The sequence below is a fragment of the Sapajus apella genome, unplaced genomic scaffold (genome assembly GCF_009761245.1).
Source record: "Sapajus apella isolate SASKATOON/1434 unplaced genomic scaffold, GSC_monkey_1.0 scaffold18, whole genome shotgun sequence".
NCBI classification, from domain to species: Eukaryota; Metazoa; Chordata; class Mammalia; order Primates; family Cebidae; genus Sapajus; species Sapajus apella.
Genome location: NW_022436958.1, coordinates 31,095,689 through 31,117,408, shown reverse-complemented (window position 1 = coordinate 31,117,408; position 21,720 = coordinate 31,095,689). Strand labels below are relative to the sequence as shown.

The 21,720-nt window shown below is 40.3% G+C and overlaps 1 protein-coding gene across 1 annotated transcript in view; it reads right to left on the bottom strand.

The window, feature by feature from the left end:
* Positions 1–21,720, bottom strand: part of B3GALT1 (beta-1,3-galactosyltransferase 1) — a 568,918-nt gene that overhangs the window by 32,474 nt on the left and 514,724 nt on the right. Inside the window, exon 4 of the mRNA XM_032286621.1 lies at positions 14,967–15,088. The gene's annotated coding sequence lies outside the window, so the exon portion shown is untranslated. The remainder of the gene's footprint in view (positions 1–14,966; positions 15,089–21,720) is intronic.

Genomic DNA, 21,720 nt, shown 5'->3' with positions numbered 1-21,720 from the left:
GAGACTTCTAATTCCATTTGGTGGAAGCACATGAAATTGCCATTTATGTAGCTTAAAAATGGTTGGAAATTGAGGATATCTCCAGCTGGTCCCTGGCTTAGGTGGATCCTCCCAAAGGTGGCAAAATTGAGCGGTCTCCAGGAGAGGGCCCCAGCCCCAGCCCCATGGACCAGCCCTCTGCTCCCTCCGAACCCATTGACCAGCCCCCCGCTGCTCACGCAAAGCCATAAGAGACTAACAGAAAGTCAAATCAAAAGTGAACTCCCATTCACAATTGCTACAAAGAGAATAAAACACCTAGAAATACAACTAACAAAGGATGTAAAGGGTCTTTTCAAGGAGAACTACAAACCACTGCTCAAGGAAATAAGAGAGGACACAAACAGATGGAAAAACATTCCATGTTCATGGTTAGGAAGAATTAATATCATGAAAATGGCCATACTGCCCAAAGTAATTTACAGATTCAATACTATCCCCATCAAGTTGCCAATGATCTTCTTCACATAACTGGAAAAAACCACTTCAAACTTCATATGGAATCAAAAGAGCATAGCCAAGACAATCCTAAGCAAAAAGAACAAAGCCAGAGGCATCACACTACCTGACTTCAAACTATGCTATAAGGCTACAGTAATCAAAACAGCATGGTACTGGTACCAAAACAGAGATATAGACCAATGGAACAGAACAGAGGCCTTGGAGGCAACACCACATATCTACAACCATTGGATCTTTGACAAACCCAACAAAAACAAGCAATGGGGAAAGGATTCCCTGTTTAATAAATGGTGTTGGGAAAACTGGCTAGCCATATGCAGAAAGCAGAAACTGGACCCCTTCCTGACACCTTACACTAAAATTAACTCCAGGTGGATTAAAGACTTAAACATAAGACCTAACACCATAAAAACCCTAGAAGAAAATCTAGGCAAAACCATTCAGGACATAGGCGTAGGCAAGGACTTCATGACCAAAACACCAAAAGCACTGACAATAAAATCCAAAATAGACAAATGGGACCTAATTAAACTCCAGAGCTTTGTACAGCAAAAGAAACAATCATTAGAGTGAACAAGCAACCAACAGACTAGGAAAAAATTTTTGCAATCTACCCATCTGACAAAGGGCTAATATCCAGAATCTACAAAGAACTAAAACAGATTTACGAGAAAAAAAACAAACCCATTCAAAAGTGGGCAAAGGATTCGAACAGACACTTTTCAAAAGAAGACATATATGAGGCCAACACACATATGAGAAAATGCTCATCATCACTGGTCATTAGAGAAATGTAAATCAAAACCACATTGAGATACGATCTCATGCCAGTTAGAATGGCGATCATTAAAAAATCGGGAGACAACAAATGCTGGAGAGGATGTGGAAAAATAGGAGCACTTTTACACTGTTGGTGGGAGTGTAAGTTCAAATATTGTGGAAGACAGTGTGGTGATTCCTCAAGGATCTAGAAACAGAAATTCCATTTGACCCAGCAATCCCATTACTGGGTATATACCTAAAGGATTATAAATCATTCTATTATAAAGACACGTGCACATTTATATTCATTGTGGCACTGTTTACAATAGCAAAGACCTGGAACCAACACAAATGCCCATCAATGATAGACTGGACAGGGAAAATGTGGCACATATACACCATGGAATACTATGTAGCCATAAAAACCGATGAGTTCGTGTCCTTTGTAGGTATATGGATGAATCTGGAAACCATCATTCTCAGCAAACTGACACAAGAACAGAAAATCAAACACTGCATGTTCTCACTCATAGGCAGATGTTGAACAATGAGAACACATGGACACAGGGAGGGGAGCATCACACACTGGAGTCTGTTGTGGGGGCTAGGGGAAGGACAGTTTGGGGTAAGGAGGTTGGGGAGGGATAACATGGGGCAAAATGCCAGATATAGGTGACGGGGGCATGGAGGCAACAAACCACCCTACCCTGTATGTACCTATGCAACAACCCTGCATGATCTGCACATGTATCCCAGAACTTAAAGTACAAGAAAAGAAAAAAAAGGTTGAAAATCAGCAGCTTTCTATGGCCCAACCCACTAGCTCTTCAGGAGAGCCAGGATTCAAACCAGTGTCGGCCACGATCTTTAGCCAGCCTTCCTTCCTCAGTGCCATGCTGCTGCCTTATTTATTTATATTTTGTCTTCTTTCAAGAATCTAGCCTTGTATACACTGCACAGTCAATATAGTATGTGGCTACTACATATCTGCTGACAGGGAGTTTGGAACGTGCCACAGATTTGTGTTTTATAACTATTTGGCGAAATATTAGGTCTCAGGTTTTACCACTGTAAATCTAGGTGGTTATAAAGGAATACTAGTTACTGTCTTTTGAGTCATTATTTTCTCTCCTCTCTGCATATGTTGCAGTTTTCCAAAGTCCAATAGCTGTCACCGGTGATGGGCTCTTCCTGAGACAGGTAAAATCTTGCATCTCTGATCTCTCTTCCTCATTTATATTTCTCTGTGTTTTCTCCAACCAGTGAGACTAAAAAATGTCACAGATTTCATGAGATGACTGAGAAAGCACTTAGTAATCCACCTTTAAAGTGTCCCTCCCGTCTCTTTCTTCCTCTATTCACAGCTCCTTTCCACATTCTCATTCCTTCCCGCTGACCACTTTCTCTCTTCTGCAGTTAATAATCTAATTTTTTGGCCACAAGCGTTTACCTAAAATCCTTATTTTGGCCATTTTAAGCACATACCTGTCCATTTTGAAAGAACCCAGGTGGTTTTAATATTGAGTATGTCCCAAAGATACAAATTTTTGAGAGCAAACCAGTGACTACACAATTTAAAGTGTGATTACATAGTAATTACTCAATTTGCTTGTGAACACTGAACTCTCTCCATGGGTTCCAGACAGATGTCACAGCAGATGCAACTCATATAAAGGGGAATTTCCATTAACTGCAGTCGTAGTTGTGCTTATAACTAGCGACAGGAGTGCTGAATTAAATTGTTAATAAAGGGCACTGTTGAAAACTATTAGGAAGTATGATTCAGACAGGAAAGGCAAGCATGGGAACCTTCCTGTGAAAAAGCATGTCAGATATACTGTTGACATTTCAAAGAATTGATGAATACTTGGCTTTGGGGTTATGTGACCGTTATTGATAGTAATAACTGGATTTTGTAGAGAACTTGCCGGCGTACAAATGTATTTCTACTTACACCATGATTATTACCAGAATCCAGGAGATAGAGACAAATGTCCAGAGGCTCAGAGGCTCACCTGTTTTTATAACTGGTGTGCAATAGAGTCCAACCCCATAGCAAGGCTGCTCTGATATTCAAGCCACTTCTCTCAGCATCACATCATGCTGCATCTTCCTGGGAACAGTCAGTTTAGTCAGCCAATCAATTAGACTGTGCATGTGTTTTTAATGAAACTGACCTGTTGACTTCTTAATTTAAAATCAAAGTGATTGAATCAGCTGTTTGTGAAAACACAGGAAGTGCTTGCTTATTTTTACATCAGACTTTTGGTTTTGGAAGTATATATTTTCAAATGGCTGAAGTTTGAAATCAATTGTTTGTGCAACAGAGGAAACAGCTAGACATGCAGCAGTGTTCTCAACTAAATTCATACACATCCAGGATAATCAACACTGATAGCATCATCTTCAAATAGGCAGCACATGGGCCCGTATTGATATTGATGTTCAAAATTGTGGACAAATTTGAAGTAAATTAATTTACAAACTTTTCAGGTGAAACCCTGAAAGCATTTCATTGAAGGCTGGGAAACATTTGTATATCTGCTTGATTTTCTAACCAAGCTTTTTTTTTTTTTTTAAGCATGAACAAATCCCTAGTCCGTCCTGTTTCCACTGAATGTCTTTCCTCATCCACATGGCAACAGCATGTTTGCCACACAGCCTGCCCACTACCGACCCCTGCACCCGGGTCTGCAAAAAAGACCTGGCCCTAGTGAGGTTTGTCATTCAGGAAGCTGCTCAGGTGTTGAGGGCTACAGGGAATTCACTTCTGCTCAGTCCTTGACATTTCTCTGAGATGTGACTTCCAGACTCTGGTGTGACTGGTGAGAATGACAGAGAGAAATGATCCAGTGATCTGTCAACAGGACTTCCAAACAAATGTCAATGCTTGGTGAGGAAAAACTGCTTTTTATCTTTCTGTGTGGTTCTTCTTCATAAAGGACATCCATGCTTTCTAGACATTTCTTTTGCCTTTTCCTTTCCTCCCAAGAGACTCTGTGGTTACTTGTAGTCAGTCCCTTCTCCTGGCCTTTCCATTTTCTCCTCAGAAGGACCGCCACTTCATTTCATTTACCCAGGTGGGCTTTGCACCCCTCCTTGGAGCACTCACCCTCCTAGGGCTTCTTTTTCTCACAGAACTTCCCACCCCATTCCCCGGCACATCACAGAAGACTGTTCTCCCAGATCGTCTCAGCCTGCCCCCAGGAAGCCATAGCTCACATCTCAGCCAAGGGGAGGGGTAGAGATGATGCCAGTGTAGAAGGATATGAACAAAGGAGGAGGGAAGGAAAGGCATCAACTGAGACTTTCCAAGAGTGGGGAAAAGAGAAAAGAGAGGCCTCTGGAGCCTGAAAGAGGAAACTCATAAGTGGGGCAAGACTTGGCTCCTTTTTCTGTCCTCCTTATTTATCAGACTTTAGATATCTATTTTTATTAGAAATGATTTCCAAAAAATGTCTGACATAGTGAGTAGGACATCATAGAAAATCAGTAAAAGACAGTTATTAATGTATTGTTTTTTAAGACCCAAGTGGCTCAAATCAGTATAGGACAATTCGGTTCAAACCATGAAGCAAAAAGCTAGTTTTGATAAAGGCAAGATCGTACTTTTGGTAAAAGCCTCTCTCTGTTATAGTTCACAGATTGTGGCATCAGTTGTGAGGGATATCCTGACAACTTACGATGATAAGTCACCAAGTGCTGAAATTTGAGTATGATCATTTTGGAGACAGGACAGTGTTAATGTAAAGACCTGCATTTCAGTCCCACACACATATTACTCCTGAAAATGTTCTGCAACTTTTATAGGCCCCTCTTTCCTAATCTGCAAAATGAAGATTCTACAGAACAGATCACACAGGGTTGGCTGTTCCTAGCTCAAATGGGATCATATACTGTATGTGCTTCGCATACGGTAAGCACTCAGTAAAGGCTGTCCATTATTAGGACTGTGATTTTTAAAAAGAGAGCACATTTAAGTTTGTCTTTGTAAAGATATCAGTTTTATGCATTTGCCTTCTAATGTATTTTCCTAAGAGACAAAGAAAGGGACATGGTTTAAGCATGCCTGTTGGGAATGTATGAGCCATAGCCATGAGAAATTCATCTCTTACGCAGACTGTAGCAGGAAAAGCATCAGAAACCACGCTAGTAGGTTTCCCATCCACTATATGACCTCTGCCAATCATATTCTGACCATGTCACATTCCCACAGAGCATTTTCCAGGAAATGGTGTTTATTAATTCATTCGGCAGTTCATCACAGGTTAGATTTATTTCCCTGCAGTTTGAGAGCAATTTTGTGCGATTAGAAAAGATGTGAGAAGTCATTTGTGGGATGGCAGGTAGACTCAACTGGTGATGGAGGAGTTGTTGACCATTTCACTTTATAGGGCATTTTCCAAATTCTGGGACTATATGGTAATTCATTTGACTAACAACTGCAGAGCATGCACTTCTTTTAGGCCCAGGAATAGGTGCCAGGGAATCAAAGGTACATTATACAGCATCCCAGTCTGGTGAGAAACATGAGGCCTTACACACAGCTGAACAAATATTTGTTGAGGCGACTGGGAAACAAACACTTACTTTATTCTGTGCTCTTAGAGAGCTTAGAGCAATCTACCCTAGGAGGGCAGGGGAGGGAGATGAACGCTGTTATTGTGACACGTTTGTTGCCTGTCTCTGCTGTGCTTCGAGAGCCCTCTGTGCTGACCTTCTAGCACTCTCTCCAGGGCTCCGTGAAACCCTCTCAGAAATAATTGTTGTTACAAAGTCCCAGAAAAGTACACTGGGATGTGGCCAGTACTAACCCCGACAAATCACTCTTGGTGCCTTTTTACATTTGTAAGCCTAGGAATTGTGTAATGCTCTGGTTTCCATCCCAGTTTGCTCAGCGGCTGAAGCAGAGCTTGCAAAGGCCTTTGGATATAGAGCATCCAAGGCCATAAACCAACACGGTGTCAGAAAGTGTGCTCTGAGCAGCAGCCACACACTGAGCAGGGACTGCCAGAGAGGGAAGGGGTGGGCGTTATTTGCAGAAAACAGGCCTGACTCCCTGCTCCTTAGCTCACTACTGCCTGTAGCAAGAGCTGCTTGGCTTCATCTTGCTCATTCCGTCTCACCTAGGTGTCAGTCTAGACCAATGTGGTTCCCTAGTTAGGGAGAATTTAGGGGGCCCAAGGCCAGTAACACAGTGGCAAGGATCTTGCCATATTTCCAACTGACCATGTGCTCAACCTTTAGAAGCTGAGCCAACTGCGTTTTGTTTTGTTCTTTGTGACTAAATAGACCACCTTGTATCCTGCTTACCGTAACTGGCACCTGTTCTGTTCTTTGCAGCCCACCCTTTGGAGCCTTGTTTCTTTAACTGGCAGGTCAATATGTAAGCATTGACTTGAAGGGCTGTTTTGAGCAGTAAATGAAATAGCTTGTGAGGCATCTGGCACAGAGCAGACATTCGTGCCACACAATTTCCCTCAAGATGGGCTTTTCTTGACGTTCTTCAGCTGAGCAGAGTAGCAGACCCCAACTCTGCATTTGGTTTCTGTATTTTGGCCACATTTCCCGAAGTGATGTGGGTGAGCCTAGGTCACACAGCAGGGAATGGGTCAGGTCACTTGACTCCCAAATGTGCCATTTGTGCTGATGTCTGAGTCTTGACCCTTGTACATTCTGTCCCCCTGGTGTTCTTGGAGGCTGGAGTTCTGCCTCTGAGCAGGAAGCATGATTGTTTTGGTGTCGAGGACATTTGGTAGAGTACAGTGGGAAAATATGTGATTTATTTACCAATACTGTCATCCTTGGTATCTGATGGGAATTGGTTCCAAGACTCCACCATACCAAAATCAGCAGATGGTTAAGTTCCTTATATGATATGGTGCAGGATTTGCATATAACCTACACATTTTCCTTTAAGCTTGAAATAATCTCCAGATTACTTATAATACCTAATACAATGTAAATGCTATATAGTTGCTATGCTGTATTTTTAATTTATATTACCCTTTATTGTTGTATTGTTATGTTTTATTGTTTTTCTTTTGCAAATATTTTCAATCCATGGTTGGTTGAAGCCTCAGATGTGGAACCTGTGGATACAGTGGGCTGATTCATGTGTGCCACAGACATCCCTGACTCTTACCCATCCTTGATTTTCATTCCTTCTTTGAGCCTCATTCAGTACTGGCATCACCCAATCCCTTACACTCATCTCATTCCTGACAAGGTGTCTCCTAATCAGTTCTTAAGTTTCATCAAGGGTTTAGGCCTCAGGGACCGCCTCAGGGGCATAGAGAGCACTAGGCTGCTATGCTAGTGTGCAGGGAATCGAGTCTAGCCCGGGGTCTCCTGTGGCCTCCTCTTCTTCAGCTCTGGCTCAGCCGTTTGGGGAGCTGTCCCAAGAGAGATCAGGGACCAAATGACACTGTCCTTCCTCTCAACTCCTCTTCCTTAGGCTCTGGAGACCAGGGGAAACCTGGCCAGGTTGAGGCTGGAGAGGATCAAGCCACAAGCCCTGGAGGGCGGAGAGGTAAAGAGGACTGAGCACAAGGCTGGGAGTCAAGTGAGCTGACCCATTCCCTGCTGTGTGACCTAGGCTCACCCCACATCACTTCGGGAAATGTGGCCGAGATGTAGAAACCAAATGCAGAGTTGGGGTCTGCCGCTCTGCTCAGCTGAAGAATGTCAAGAAAAGCCCATCTTGAGGAAAATTGTGTGGCACCAATCTCTACTCTGAATAAAAAGAAATGATGCTGAAATTAAGGCCTTAGCTTATTGGACTGAAAGAGAAGGAATCAGAGGAAAAACATTTGTAAAATTTGCTTTGAATTTGTCATAGTCTAAGGTCTTTATCAGTATTTAATTTAAAACGAAAAATAAAACCACCTGCCAACCTCACAGTGGCTATTGAATTATAAGCTGGGTAAGCTGTCAAACACCTATGCAATGCCTAAAGAGACAGGAGGATGGAGCCAAGGGCTGTGGCACAGACTCCCCAAGAGAAAGTCAGAGAAGCAGATGCACAATCTCAATTTCTCTAATTTCTACAGAAGCTGGAGTCAAGAGTCGTGTGCTTTCTGAACAACTGCCCTGGGTAGGCCAGAGAAAAGGAACAGGTCCCTATCTGAGAGTGAAAATGAAAAAGAAGCTCTAAGGGGAAAAGCTATTTATGTACTCTGAGTCTCACAATGTGGAATTAGTAGGAGAATTGTCTTCTTTTGGTAGCCTCTTTATATAACACACACACACACACACACACACACACAATCTACACATATCCTGTTGGTTCTTTTTATCTGGAGAGCCCTGACTAACATCGTCTGATTTGCTAACAAGTTCCTCAAAGCAAGATCCTAGGCCTTCTTTTCTTCTCTCTCTAAGTTTTGCTTGTTTTCTATGCAATTTTTTTTTTCTGCCCAGGGCCTCATTTACCATCTGCACATGAATAACTCTTAAGTTTATATTTTAGCTCAGAGATCTCTCTCTCTATGGATCTCCAGACCCATGCATCTACGTGTGTACTTGGATATCTGAAGGGCATCTGAATGTAACACATGCAAAGGTACATTCATGATCCTGCAATCTGTCCCCTTTCAGGGTTCCCCACCTCTGTAAAATGTACCTTTCTCTAACCGGAAGACCCATAGCCGTTCCTAACAGCTCTCTCCCTCTTAACTCTGTACTTAATCCATCATCATATCCTGCCAGTGTCGCTTCAGAAATTCCTCTTATATCTCTACTTCTCTCCAGCGCCACTATCACCACTCAGGTTTTGGGTATCTCTTGACTCCTATAGTAACTTTTCAAGTTGCAAGTTGTAAGTAGCTGCCTATTCTCTGTCTCTCCTCTTATCCTCTTTCTTTACACTCCAGCTACAGTGATCTTTCTAAAAACTAAATCTGATTCTATCATTCTGTGCCATTACCTGTTGGAAACCATAAATGATTTTCTTTTGTGCTTAGCAAGACAGCTAAGAAATTCTTAGCAAGACAGCATGGTGGTTCCCAAGGCTCTGCATGGTCTTACCCTGCTGCAGTTTTCCCCTTGCTTTCTGGACTCCAGCTAAAGTAGCTTTTGCTTTTAACTCCTGAAAAGTAAGTCCCCATCATGGATTCTTTGAATATACTGTTTTTACTCTACTTTTTAAAATTTGGAATATTCTTCCCAAATTCTCGACTATCATATCAGGAGTCACTTCCAGAAGAATCTTGTGTTCCACACACCCCTTCCTCAGGCCAGTCAAATTTCTTTATTATACAGTCTCATAGTATTTCTCTAAATCAATGCAAATAGCTAAGAATTATCATGTGCTTGCCGAGTTTAAGTGTCAAGCACACTGCTAAATATTTTATAATTGTTATATCTAAATATTATCCAATTAAAATTTAGAGAAATAGGCAACATTATCATTCTTATTTTCTAAGAGAGAAATCAGACAACCTGGGTGATACGCTGAGCGCATATTCAGCTGTGTGATGAGTTGAGTGGATACTTGGCTCTCCCACTGGCCTGTGTACTTGGAATGAACTGGGGCCACTGTTAACGGATCAGCACTGTTAGAGGACTGCCTGGTATGTAGAATGTGTTCCATATGTACTTGTTGATTGAAATAATGAATATTTGAATGAGAAATGAACCAGGGCATTTTTAACATGAAAACTAACTGGGTATTCCTTTTGTTCTCTATACCAAATTAGTCACCTATGAGATTGTTTACAAAATTCTAGACAGCTGCTTGCAAATGAGAAAATGGCATTCCCAATATTGGAGATGCTTTAGAGTATCCTCCACTCTTCATTTTAATGACCATCTGCTCCATTTCCAAATGAGGCACCAATTCAGTTTAATTTTATACACAATTAAGAATGATTTTTTTTTAGTCCCAGTCCTTTTGGGCTTCTAAAATAGAAGGAATCACCCACATGCAAGCACACACTTAGAAAGATGCATAGTCTCTGGTAGGTCCACACCAGAAGCTATAACAAATAGGCCCTAAATTCCTAACCCTTAACACAATTGGTGGTTACTTATTATTTATGTAACAACCTAATGGAAGCATTGCTGCTTGGCCAGAGAGCTTTTCACCTGGTGATTTGGGAACCCAGGCTTTCTGCACCCCATGGGGCTGCCACCTGGGGGTCTCAGAGTTCCTTTAGTGATGTCAGCAAGGCAAAAAGCACAGAGGAGGCATACCCCCTTCCTCAAAACCCTGGCTTCCAAATGAAGCATGTCACTTCTACTCATTTCACATTACTAGAAATTTATTATGAGTTCATGCCCAACTCTGCGGAAGGCTAGGAAATGCTGTCTGACTATACGCCCAGGAAGAAAAAGGAGAAAACACATTTGAATGAATCATCAGCAGTTTCTGTCCCACCTTTGTCTTCATAGTACAAGGCAGAGAGATGCTGTAAGATTAGTAAAAAGTGCCCTCGGGTATGGGAAGAAGGAGCTTAATTTTCACAGTGGACATCTGGAAAGTCGTGTGGAGGAGTGAATTTTGACTGGGACTTGAAGAATACGCAAGTCCTTGATAGGAAGAGAGGGTAACAGGCATAACTGAGATTAAGGTCCGTGCCAAGAGAGATGAGGTCTGAAGCCACGTGGGAGTGAGAGGGTTGGGAGACACGTATGCCTGTGCCTTGGTCTGTGCATAGGCAACTCAGAGTCAACAGTAAACATTATTTTAATAATCTCTTTTTCTTGGTTTTCCCGTGCTCCTTCTTTAAGTAATTAAATAACAAACAATTCTACCCTCCACAATGAGTATCTTGGTCCCTAATGTGAAGATATGAAATAATTAGAGGGTGTACTGTGTACAAACCTTAATGTCATGGAAACTTCTATTTTCAAGACTGTGCTAATTACACAGGATGAGGCGGAACAAAGGGAAGATGCACAATTAGCAGAGCACAGCTTATTATAACCAGCTCTGTTTAGAGCCTCTTCTGAACCTAGGTATGTAATAAATCAATATGTAGTAGTGACCTAGTATTTAGTTTTTAGAGAAATCTAAATTTTGGAAATGCAAGATTTGGAATGTGAGATTTGGCCATTTGGAATTTGACTGTGGGGATGGTACAGGAGACGTTTACATTCTGGTCTACATAATAAAGAGGAAAAAGCAGGGTCTTTAGAGGGAGAAGGCCGCTTCCTTGGTCTGCCACTCATTGGCTAGGCAAGCGTAACCTCTCTGAGCTGCTTCCTCCACTGTGTGGGGATAGGCGATAATAATGCATATGAAAGCATGTAGCGCTGGGCCTAAACTATATTAGGAACACAATTTTAAATTTAGATCCATTTCCTTTCCCCTTCCATTTGCTTTCCATATCTTAGTGGCTTAAGACAATTAAAATCTGTTGTTAAGTCCATCGGGGGGCTCTGGTCTTTGCAGTCACACAGACTCAAGGCTGAAGGAGAAACCACATCTGGAGCCACGTCACAGTCAGAATGCCACAGGGAAAGAGAGCTAGGGAGTCTTGCAACAGCAATTAAATGCTCCAGCATGGAAGTCCTACAGATCCTTTCCACTCACAACTCATTGGTCATTCCACAATTCTTTAGTGAGATTTCATTCATCTCAAATAAAAATCCTTCAGACTTTAAGAACTGTACAAGAATGACTGTTAACAACAGACAGATGTACTTTCTCTAAAGCTACTAAACTTCAATACAGGCAGTTATAATATCAGGGGCTCTATCTGAGCAGTGTCAAGGATAAAAAAGTACCTTCCTAGGCTGGGTGCAGTGGCTCACATCTGTAATTCAGAACTTTGGGAAGTCGAGGTGGGTGGATCACCTGAGGTCAGGAGTTTGAGACCAGCCTGACCAATGTGATGAAACCCCATCTCTACTAAAAATAGAAAAATTAGCTGGGCATGATGGCACATGCCTGTAATTCCAGCTACTTCAGAGGCTGAGGCAGGAGAATCACCTGAACCTGGGAGGCGGAGGTTGCAGTGAGCAGTGAGCAGTGAGCAGTGATGCCACTGCACTTCAGCCTGGGTGACAAAAGTGAAACTGTCTCAAAAAAAAAGTACCTTCCTTGTCAAAACTCATGAAGACTGACTCAGCTCTTCTTTTCTTCCAAAGAAGATAAATTGCATAGCATGCAATTTGCTTTTACTACAGGTTTTGTTTTGTTTGCAAACAAGATCTTAAATGCAAAAGACTTAAACAACCAAGGTCCTATGATGAGGCCCATATAAGTTGGGCTTTTCCCTAGATTCTGTTGTCAGAATATTAGAAATTGATATGAAAAGCTGAGAGCTTAAAAATTGCACAGTATCATATACGATTCAATTGCAAAGTGCTGTGTGCTGCCCATTCCAAGCCTTAGCTATGAATGGCCTATACGACCAAGTGCATCTCAGTATTGACAGAAAGGATAGAGGCTCTTAACTCTTGGGAAAGCATCAGGATTGCATTATCATATCAATAGCCCACATGCAAAGTTCTTGATGAAAACTATCATAATCCAGAGGCAGAGATCAAGTATGAGAGTTTGATTTGTGTAAACAAATCAAAAGCATTTAGAGTCAAGCTACTTATCCGTCTTAAAGCATTGCCAGGAATATAAACATCAGAACAGCCTAAGAGGCAGATAGCCTGGAGTAGAAGGAGAACTTTTAATGTGCTAGTTTTTCTTGCTTTGCTATAATCAAGCCATATTGGCTATCTTTCAATTTTACAAACCAGCCAAACTTAACACTTTTTCTCTTAAAGCTTCTATAAATCATCCTCTGCCTCTTCAGAGATCCCTCTTTATAATAGGTTAGTCTCAGTTGTGCTGTAATAACAAATAGCTTTCCATATCTTAGTGGCTTAAGACAATTAAAGTTTGTTGTTTGCTCAGGCTACAGGTCCAGGTCCACTGTGGGTCCATTGTGGGGCTCTGTTCTTTGCAGTCACAAAGGCTCCAGGCTGAAGGAGAAACCACATCTGGAGTCACATCACCAGTCGGAACGCCACAGTGAAAGGGAGCTAGGGAATCTTGCAAGAGTAATTAAATGCTCCAGCATGGAAGTCCCACAGATCTTTTCCACTCACAACCCACTGGTCATCTCACATCCCATGGCCCCAGGCTACCTGGTCCTCTCATGTGCCTGCAAGGGAAGGGCCATGGGGAAAGCTTTCTTGACTCTCACACCTCCCCTCACCATCCTTTCTAAAGCAGGTTCCACTTCTTCACTGCCTGAGCACCCTGTTTGTTTTCTTCATAGTGCTTATGATTTGTAATTGTATTATTATTTTATTTTCTGTTTTGTCTGTAGTCTGTTTCCTCTGTTGGATGCTAAGATCCCTAAGAGGAAGGATTATTTATACCAGCAGGCTGATTCCATAAAGCTGTTCTCAAAAGTACCCAACCAGACTCATATATTTAAAATAGTCTATTTTTGTCTTGAACTTGGAGAATCCTTATGGTTATCATCTCATGTCTGTTAGTCTGTGTCCACCCATTTGGGCTGTGTGCAGACCCTGCTCCCCTGCTCCTCATCAGAGGGTCCTCTTGCTGCCCACTGTCAGGGGTTGAAACAAAGACCAACTGCACGTTCCCTCCAGTGCTGTCAGTAAGTGGAGGGAAGAAACCTATCAACTGAAGCCTTACAGGAATCTCACAAACGCTGTGAAAACCAACATACCCAGTGCAATTACTATACATTTTGTAAATGAGGACCAGGAGAGAGGAATTTGGTGAACCGGAGTTTTATTGAATTTGCTTTTGGCGAATTAGCTCACAGGGAATTGGCTCAGAGCTACCCGCCACCTTCCACTAACAATTATATTTCAGGGTCCGATTCTGCTTGGCATCTTGAAGACATTCTGAAATAACTGTCACTTTCGTGGACATGGAAACTGTAGTTTAGAAAGGTTAAGTAAGTGGCCCACAGTCACAGAGGCTATGATGGGAAAGGTAGGAGTGTCATCCAGGCGGCCTCTTGCCAGCGTGGCGCTTCCTTCCCTGAATCACAGTCCGGATAGGCTGCAATCATTTTTATTCATTTAACATGCCATTTTGGGCAAAAGTGTATAGAGGAATATTCTCAGTATTTATCTTGCTTTTTATCACTTTAAATAAAAACATTTTAACAATTATTCACTATTTTAGAGAATTTTAATAACTGTACCATCATTTTCTATACAAAATCCTCCTATTTTCAACTGAAATAAGAAATGATTGAAGTACAATTGCCTGTGTGATGGGTTTATTTCAGCAAGGAAGATTCAAGAATCAATTAGTGATGGCCCTGGAGAAATGGCTTTTAAATGGGAATTGTCTTAGGTAACCTAAAGCATATCTTTATTCCCCAATAGTTCATCTTAAAAGAAGCCACCACTAAAATCAGTCAAAGGTTTCATAGACACCTGTATATACAAATTTTTTTAAAAGACACTATTTTTTTAAACTGTGTTTTTTTTTTTTTCTCCTGTATCTTTCAGAAAAAAAGACTTTTTCCTGCACATCCTGCACATGTATCCTGGAACTTAAAATGAAATTAAATACAAATTTTTAAGAAGAAATAAGGCTTTTATGGCAAGGATATTTTGCATACCATAGCAGGTAAACATTAATAAAGAAAAAAACTTAGACCTTTCTCTCTGCTCATTTGTCTGTAGATGCTGATTTCTGACTTTGTAGAGTTGCTGTTATTTTTCCTTGATGCGGGGCTGCATAACTGAGAAATGTGTTTCTCTCTTACCTGTTGGTTCACATGTGCTGCGTTTTCCTTCTTCTTACTAAAAGTACAGGAAATCAAGCATGGTCTCAATCTGTCTGAGGAGGAGATTCAAGGTGCCCATGCCAGGAACAAACTGCATAGCCCTAAGTGGGCAATAAGAAGAGAGAAAAATTTAGAAATAATGGAAATTAATTGGGTTCAGAGAAATGAAAACAGAACTGCTACTTTAATAATACTCTCTAAGTACAATACAAAGAATGGCATGGGGGTAGGCGTTGAATAGAGGTGGACTGAATGAAACAAGAATGAATAAATTAACTTCATTTAGGGTTTGAACTGGTATTAGGATTAGAAACTCAGATGCCTTGAAGCCCAGGCAGGTGGTATCAATGAGTGAGCAGATGGGGTGTGAGATAATAAAGACTGGTAGGCACTGTGGTGAGCTAGTAAGCCCATGCCCCATCTGAACGGGCAGCTACTGCTCAGGTCGAGTTGATGATTTCACTGATGCCACAAAGATAAACAGGCCCAATGATGTCACAATCTCCAATTTTTAGGGAAAAACAGAAGTACAGATTTTTAAATGTTAAATCTCTTAGTATTGTACTTTAGGATCTAATTTTTAACACAAAACAAAACTTTGGACAGGTCAAACAAGGCTAAAACCAAAGCCCATGTGAGGGGTCAGGATTGGCTCATGGTGACCAGCTTTTATCTAAAGTCTACTGCAACATCTTAACTTTTCAAGTGATTAAAAAAAAAAAAAAAGGTTCAGAGGGCTGAAGCTTCTTTGGGCAAAGACATTTGGTTCATTCGTGACACAGCTGGGATTTTAGGCATGCGCACCTTCCCTTTCAGTGAAGGCATTTCACTGTCACTTATGTCCACTCTGCCACTGGCTGAATCTGATCAGACCCATTTTAATAACAGGATGGAAGCCAACTAGACCTGCCTTCTGTTGATCAGATTCTTGGGTCTCAAGTTATATGTATATAAAATTTTGTAATGAAAGGCAGAATGGTCTATGCTAACTGTCCATATCATGGAATAAGTTCTGGGTAATGGCGAGTGACTGAAATCTGATGGGTCCTCTTATGAAATGAAACTCTGATTACAGGCATTTTTGTTTTGGATGGTGTTTAAGCATGTGGCACCATGTGAAGAATACCGACAGAGGCACAAGTGGGTTCCAATGGATCCATTTGCTGGTTCCAGTTTCTGTTAAAATGCACTCTGTTTCCATGATGATCAATGTTGTGCGATGGGTAAGTGTATGGATTGGGTTTAGAGACTGACACAGCCACTGACTATATTTAACCTCTCTAGGTCCCATGTACAACATCGTGATAACAGTGCCTGAATCATAGAGTTGTCATGAGGTTCAAATGAATGGATACATAGAAAGTGCTTAGGATGGTGCTTGCATAGGTAGTCATCAATGTTAGCTAGTAGTTGTAACAACTACCAACATTTACTGAATTTAGTTTAGAAAGGTTACTTACATGTATTATCTGCCATAATATCCACAATCCTCTTAGTTTTGTATTATTACCTTCATTTTAAGAATGGGAAAACATGACTGAGGGAGGGCAAGTCTATTGCTCAATATCATCCTGGGATTAGTGGAGCCAGTGTTTGAACGTAGATCAACTCAGCCTAGCCAGTAGCTTAACCTACCTCTCCAGTGCCTTGTCATTTGTTTAACTGAAGACACACTTTAGAACTTTAAAGGAAAGCAAGTCACATTTGGTCAAACACCAATTGCTTATCAAGTCAAATACCAAAGCAAAAGAGTCCAAAGCAAACAATCTGAAGCACTGCAACACTTAGGAATCTCTTGCCTAATGCAAAAAGTGTCTTATTCTGATAATGGGAGTGTACTGTGTAACTAAGCATAAGATGGGAGAGCATGTAGTCAGTTTTTAGTCTGCATTGAACCCTCATTCTGCTCTTCAAAGTGCTATATCTCTTACTAGATTATTTGCTTAATATTGAGAAAATAATGGAGGTAGCTTTTAAGAATTTAAACGTGTATTAAATGTTGACATTGGAAAAACATGCTAGATTTTACTCTAGCATGTTTTTGAAAATATTTCCTTGCTTTTGTAGAATTTACTATGCAAAGAGTAGAATAAAACATAAACATTATTAAAATATATGAAGCATTAATATGAAGCATCTTCTATAAAACATTATTAGTAGTATTTTAATTGCATTTTAGGTTTTGGGGTACATGTGAAGAACATGCAAGATTGTTGCACAGGTACACACATGGCAGTGTGATTTGCTGCCTTCCTCCCCATCACTTCTATCTGCCATTTCTCCCTATGCTATCTCTCCTCAACGTCCCACGCCCTGCTGTCCTTCCTGTATTTCCCGCTGACAGACCCAAGTGTGTGATGCTCCCCTCCCTGTGTCCATGTGTTCTCATTGTTCAATGCCCATCTATGAGTGAGAACATGTGGTGTTTGATTTTCTGTTTTTGTGTCAGTTTGCTGAGACTGATGGTTTCCAGGTTCATCCATGTCCCTACAAAGGACACCAACTTATCATTTTTGATGGCTGCATAATATTCCATGGTGTATATGTACCACATTTTCCCTGCCCAGTCTGTCACTGATGGGCATTTGGGTTGGTTCCAGGTCTTTGCTATTGTAAACAGTGCTGCAGTGAACATTCGTGTGCATGTGTCCTTATAGCAGAACTATTTATAATCCTTTGGATATATACCCAGTAATGGGATTGCTGGGTCAAATGGAATTCCTATTTGAAGGTAATGGCAGAACATATCTCAAAATAATAAAAGCTTTTTATGACAAACCAACAGCCAATATCATACCGAATGGGCAAAAACTGGAAGCATTCCCTTTGAAATCTGGCACTAGACAAGCATGCCTTCTCTCACCACTCCTATTCAATATAGTATTGGAAGTTCTAGTCAGAGCCATCAGGCAAGAAAAAGAAATAAAGGGTATTCAAATAGTTAAGGAAGAAGTCAAATTGTCTCTATTTGCAGATGACATGATTGTATGTTTAGAATGCCCCATCATCTCAGCCCAAAATCTCCTGAAACTGATAAGCAACTTCAGCAAAGTCTCAGGATACTAAATCAATGTGCAAAAATCACAAGCATTCCTATACACCAATAACAGACTTAAAGAGAGCCAAATCAAGAACGAACTGCCATTCACAATTGCTACCAAGAGAATAAAATACCTAGGAATACAACTAACAAGGAACATAAAGAACCTCTTCAAGGAGAACTACAAATCACTGCTCAAGGAAATAAGAGAGGACATAAACAGATAGAAAGACATTCCATGTTCATGGTTAGGAAGAATCAATATCATGAAAATGGCTATACTGCCCAAAGTAATTTACAGATTCAACACTATCCCTAACAAGCTACCAATGACCTTCTTCACAGAACTAGAAAAAACACTTCAAACTTCATATGGAACCAAAAGAGAGCCTGCATAGCCAAGTCAATTCTAAGCAAAAAGAACAAAGCGGGAGGCATCACACTACCTGACTTCAAACTATACTACAAGGCTACAGTAATCAAAACAGCATGGTACTAGTACCAAAACAGAGATATGGACCAATGGAACAGAACAGAGGCCTTGGAGGCAACACAACACATCTACAACCATACAATCTTTGACAAACCTGACAAAAACAAGCAATGGGGAAAGGATTCCCTGTTTAATAAATGGTGTTGGGAAAACTGGCTAGCCATATGCAGAAAGCAGAAACTGGATTCCTTCCTGACACCTTACACTAAAATTAACTCCAGGTGGATTAAAGACTTAAACATAAGACCTAACACCATAAAAACCCTAGAAGAAAATCTAGGCAAAACCATTGAGGACATAGGCGTAGGCAAGGACTTCATGATCAAAACACCAAAAGCATTGGCAACAAAAGCCAAAATAGACAAATAGGACCTAATCAAACTCCATAGCTTCTGCACGGCAAAATAAATAGTCATTAGAGTGAATCGGCAACCAACAGAATGGGAAAAATTTTTTGCAGTCTACCCATCTGACAAAGGGCTGATATCCAGAATCTACAAAGAACTAAAACAGATTTACAAGAAAAAACAAACAAGCCCATTCAAAAGTGGTCGAAGGATATGAACAGACACTTTTCAAAAGAAGACATACATGAGGCCAACAAACATATGAAAAAATTTTCATCATCACTGGTCACTAGAGAAATGCAAATCAAAACTACAATGAGATACCATCTTACACCAGTTAGAATGGCAATCATTAAAAAATCTGGAGACAATAGATGTTGGAGAGGATGTGGAGAAATAGAAACACTTTTACACTGTTGGTGGGAGTATAAATTAATTCAACCATTGTGGAAGACAGTGTGGCAATTCCTCAAGGACCTAGAAATATAAAACATTATTGAATGAAGAAAAGGGAAGCAAGAAATAAAAGGAATGAGAAGTTGCTGAATGCTGCCATGGGACAGACCCTATCCTAGGTATTATTATATTCATCATAGCATTCACCGAGTGAAAAATAACTAAACCAGGACCAAAAAAAGGTGTGGAAAATGTGTATATGGCTAACTCAATTTTCCATGGGCAGATGTAGGTTTCAAACTTAAATCTTACTCAGATATAACTTTTATCTTGAATATCCATTCTATTTGGTTTTGGGATTTTTTTCTTCCTGTACATTAAGACATAAATTTAGCAAAGCAAGGGCAGGAAAGGAGGTGTCCTTTAAACCAAAATACTTAATTGCCGTCAATGCAGGAAAATATTAACTAGAAAACATACAGATGCAAATGTTCTCTGCTTTAGAATGAACATTATCCTAAGAGATCATGACATATATTTACAGCAATAATATAGAAAAGGGAACATATTGTACAAGAAAAGATGAAGAATATGAGCTACTTTCTTTAGTCTGATTTCTAAAGTATAATTTTAGTATTTAAGCTAGAGGCATTGTAACTTTCCAGAATATAAAATGTATCTACATTCAAATATTGGTTTTGGAATACAAAATAATATTTCGAAGTCAAGTAGAAATGAATTTGTTCATTATCTACTCTTTTGGATAATTGCCATTATTGCTATTTCTCCTTGGGCAGATAATTGAAAATTGACTATATAAATTGTTGTATTTTTCTGGGGAAATAGCTCAGACTCAACATTTGTCACCCACATTTTAATCTAGTTTACAATTTTACCAGGTCTAAAAATTATAGCTATTCTAGCACATTATTCCATTAGGTTTCATTAATATCACCCCTTCTTTTTAGCTTCATGTGGCAAAAAGGAATTTTGCCAGTGCTGTTTGTGGCTGAGAAATCCATGTCTTCTGTGTACTGACTTATGAGTGCTAGCTGCGGGAGAATTTAGTGACATAATAGGATAAACAAGACAGTAATAATATTTGGACATGAGATTTAGTCTTCCCAGTCTTGCTGCAGCTCTCTGAGGCAACAAAGGACTTTGCACTGTGGATCTCTAATGTCAGCATCTGGCTACATTTGATTCTGGTTTGTGTGTGGTGTGTTTGAGATAAAGGACTTAAATAAAGACCCACAGAGCAAAACACAAAGCGCCACTGAGTTGCCCATTTATTAACTTACCAAGATAATGACTCATTAGGGAACCAGGTAGGGTCCATAGTTGATCTAATTTGTTAATGAATTTAGGAGAGAGAACAGAGGACTTTTGCTCTCTCTGTTTCAATGATCATGAACTTAACTTTCAATTTCTCTTCAATGTAGGTGGGGTTGCTTTGGGACTCTGAGATTCTTATGCAGGAAGTTTATTGTAGCATGTTCTTAGGAACAACACCTGTTCCTCATGTGAGAGGAGAAAGAAGAAAGGAAAGGGAGAGTTTGGACTGATGCAGTCACAGCAGAGACTTCAGCTGACCCTGCAGAGAGCTCTGGAGCTGGGACGACTCTGCAGAGTCCAGTGGGCACCAGGCAGCTTGTATGGGCTTGGGCAGACCTGGTGGTGCACACTTCTTCCCAACTTCACATTCAATGACCTCATGTTGATATCTTGAAACTGGTGGCACATACATTTATAACATAGAAATAGGCAAACGCTAGAAATCAGCGGTTCGCCCACTTCCCTTGTCTAGAAAACTCATTTGCCAGAAAACCCACAGTGAAGAAAGATTGCTTCCATATCTCTGTGCCCAAATTAATTCAATAAATTTGTAATTATTAGTGGTGCTACACTAGAGGGAATTCTACATTATAATCCTAAATCTTGTATTGTTATAGCTTCTCTAGGCCAAGTCTCCACTGTTCTACCAAGTATTATTCTAATCTCAGGATTTATATCCCTGCCATGCTATCAGTGATCTTTTTACTGCCTTTCTGAAAGAGGCAACTAAGCTCCCATGGAAATGCAATCATCTCGTTAAGATACAACTTAGTGATACGACCTCCAAAGTCTAAGTGATAGAGTTATCAAAGAAGTATTTAGTAAGTACTAGTAATGATCAACCAATATCCTGAATAAAGTACTTAGAAAGAAGAAACAAACCCAGCTGAAATTATTACTGAATTGATTTTGTTTAAATGTATTGCTATGCCTTTACTTGTAAACACGTTCATACTAATGAAGTAGAATAACAATAATTATGCCATGTATTTGTTTAATAAAGTCATAAAATATTTTTAGAGCCAGTTTAGGGTGCCGAAGGTAGGAGAGGATTTTAAATGCATTAGCCAAGAATTTAACCAAAGAATTTCGCTTAAAATCATTCCAGCTATTTTAAAAGTT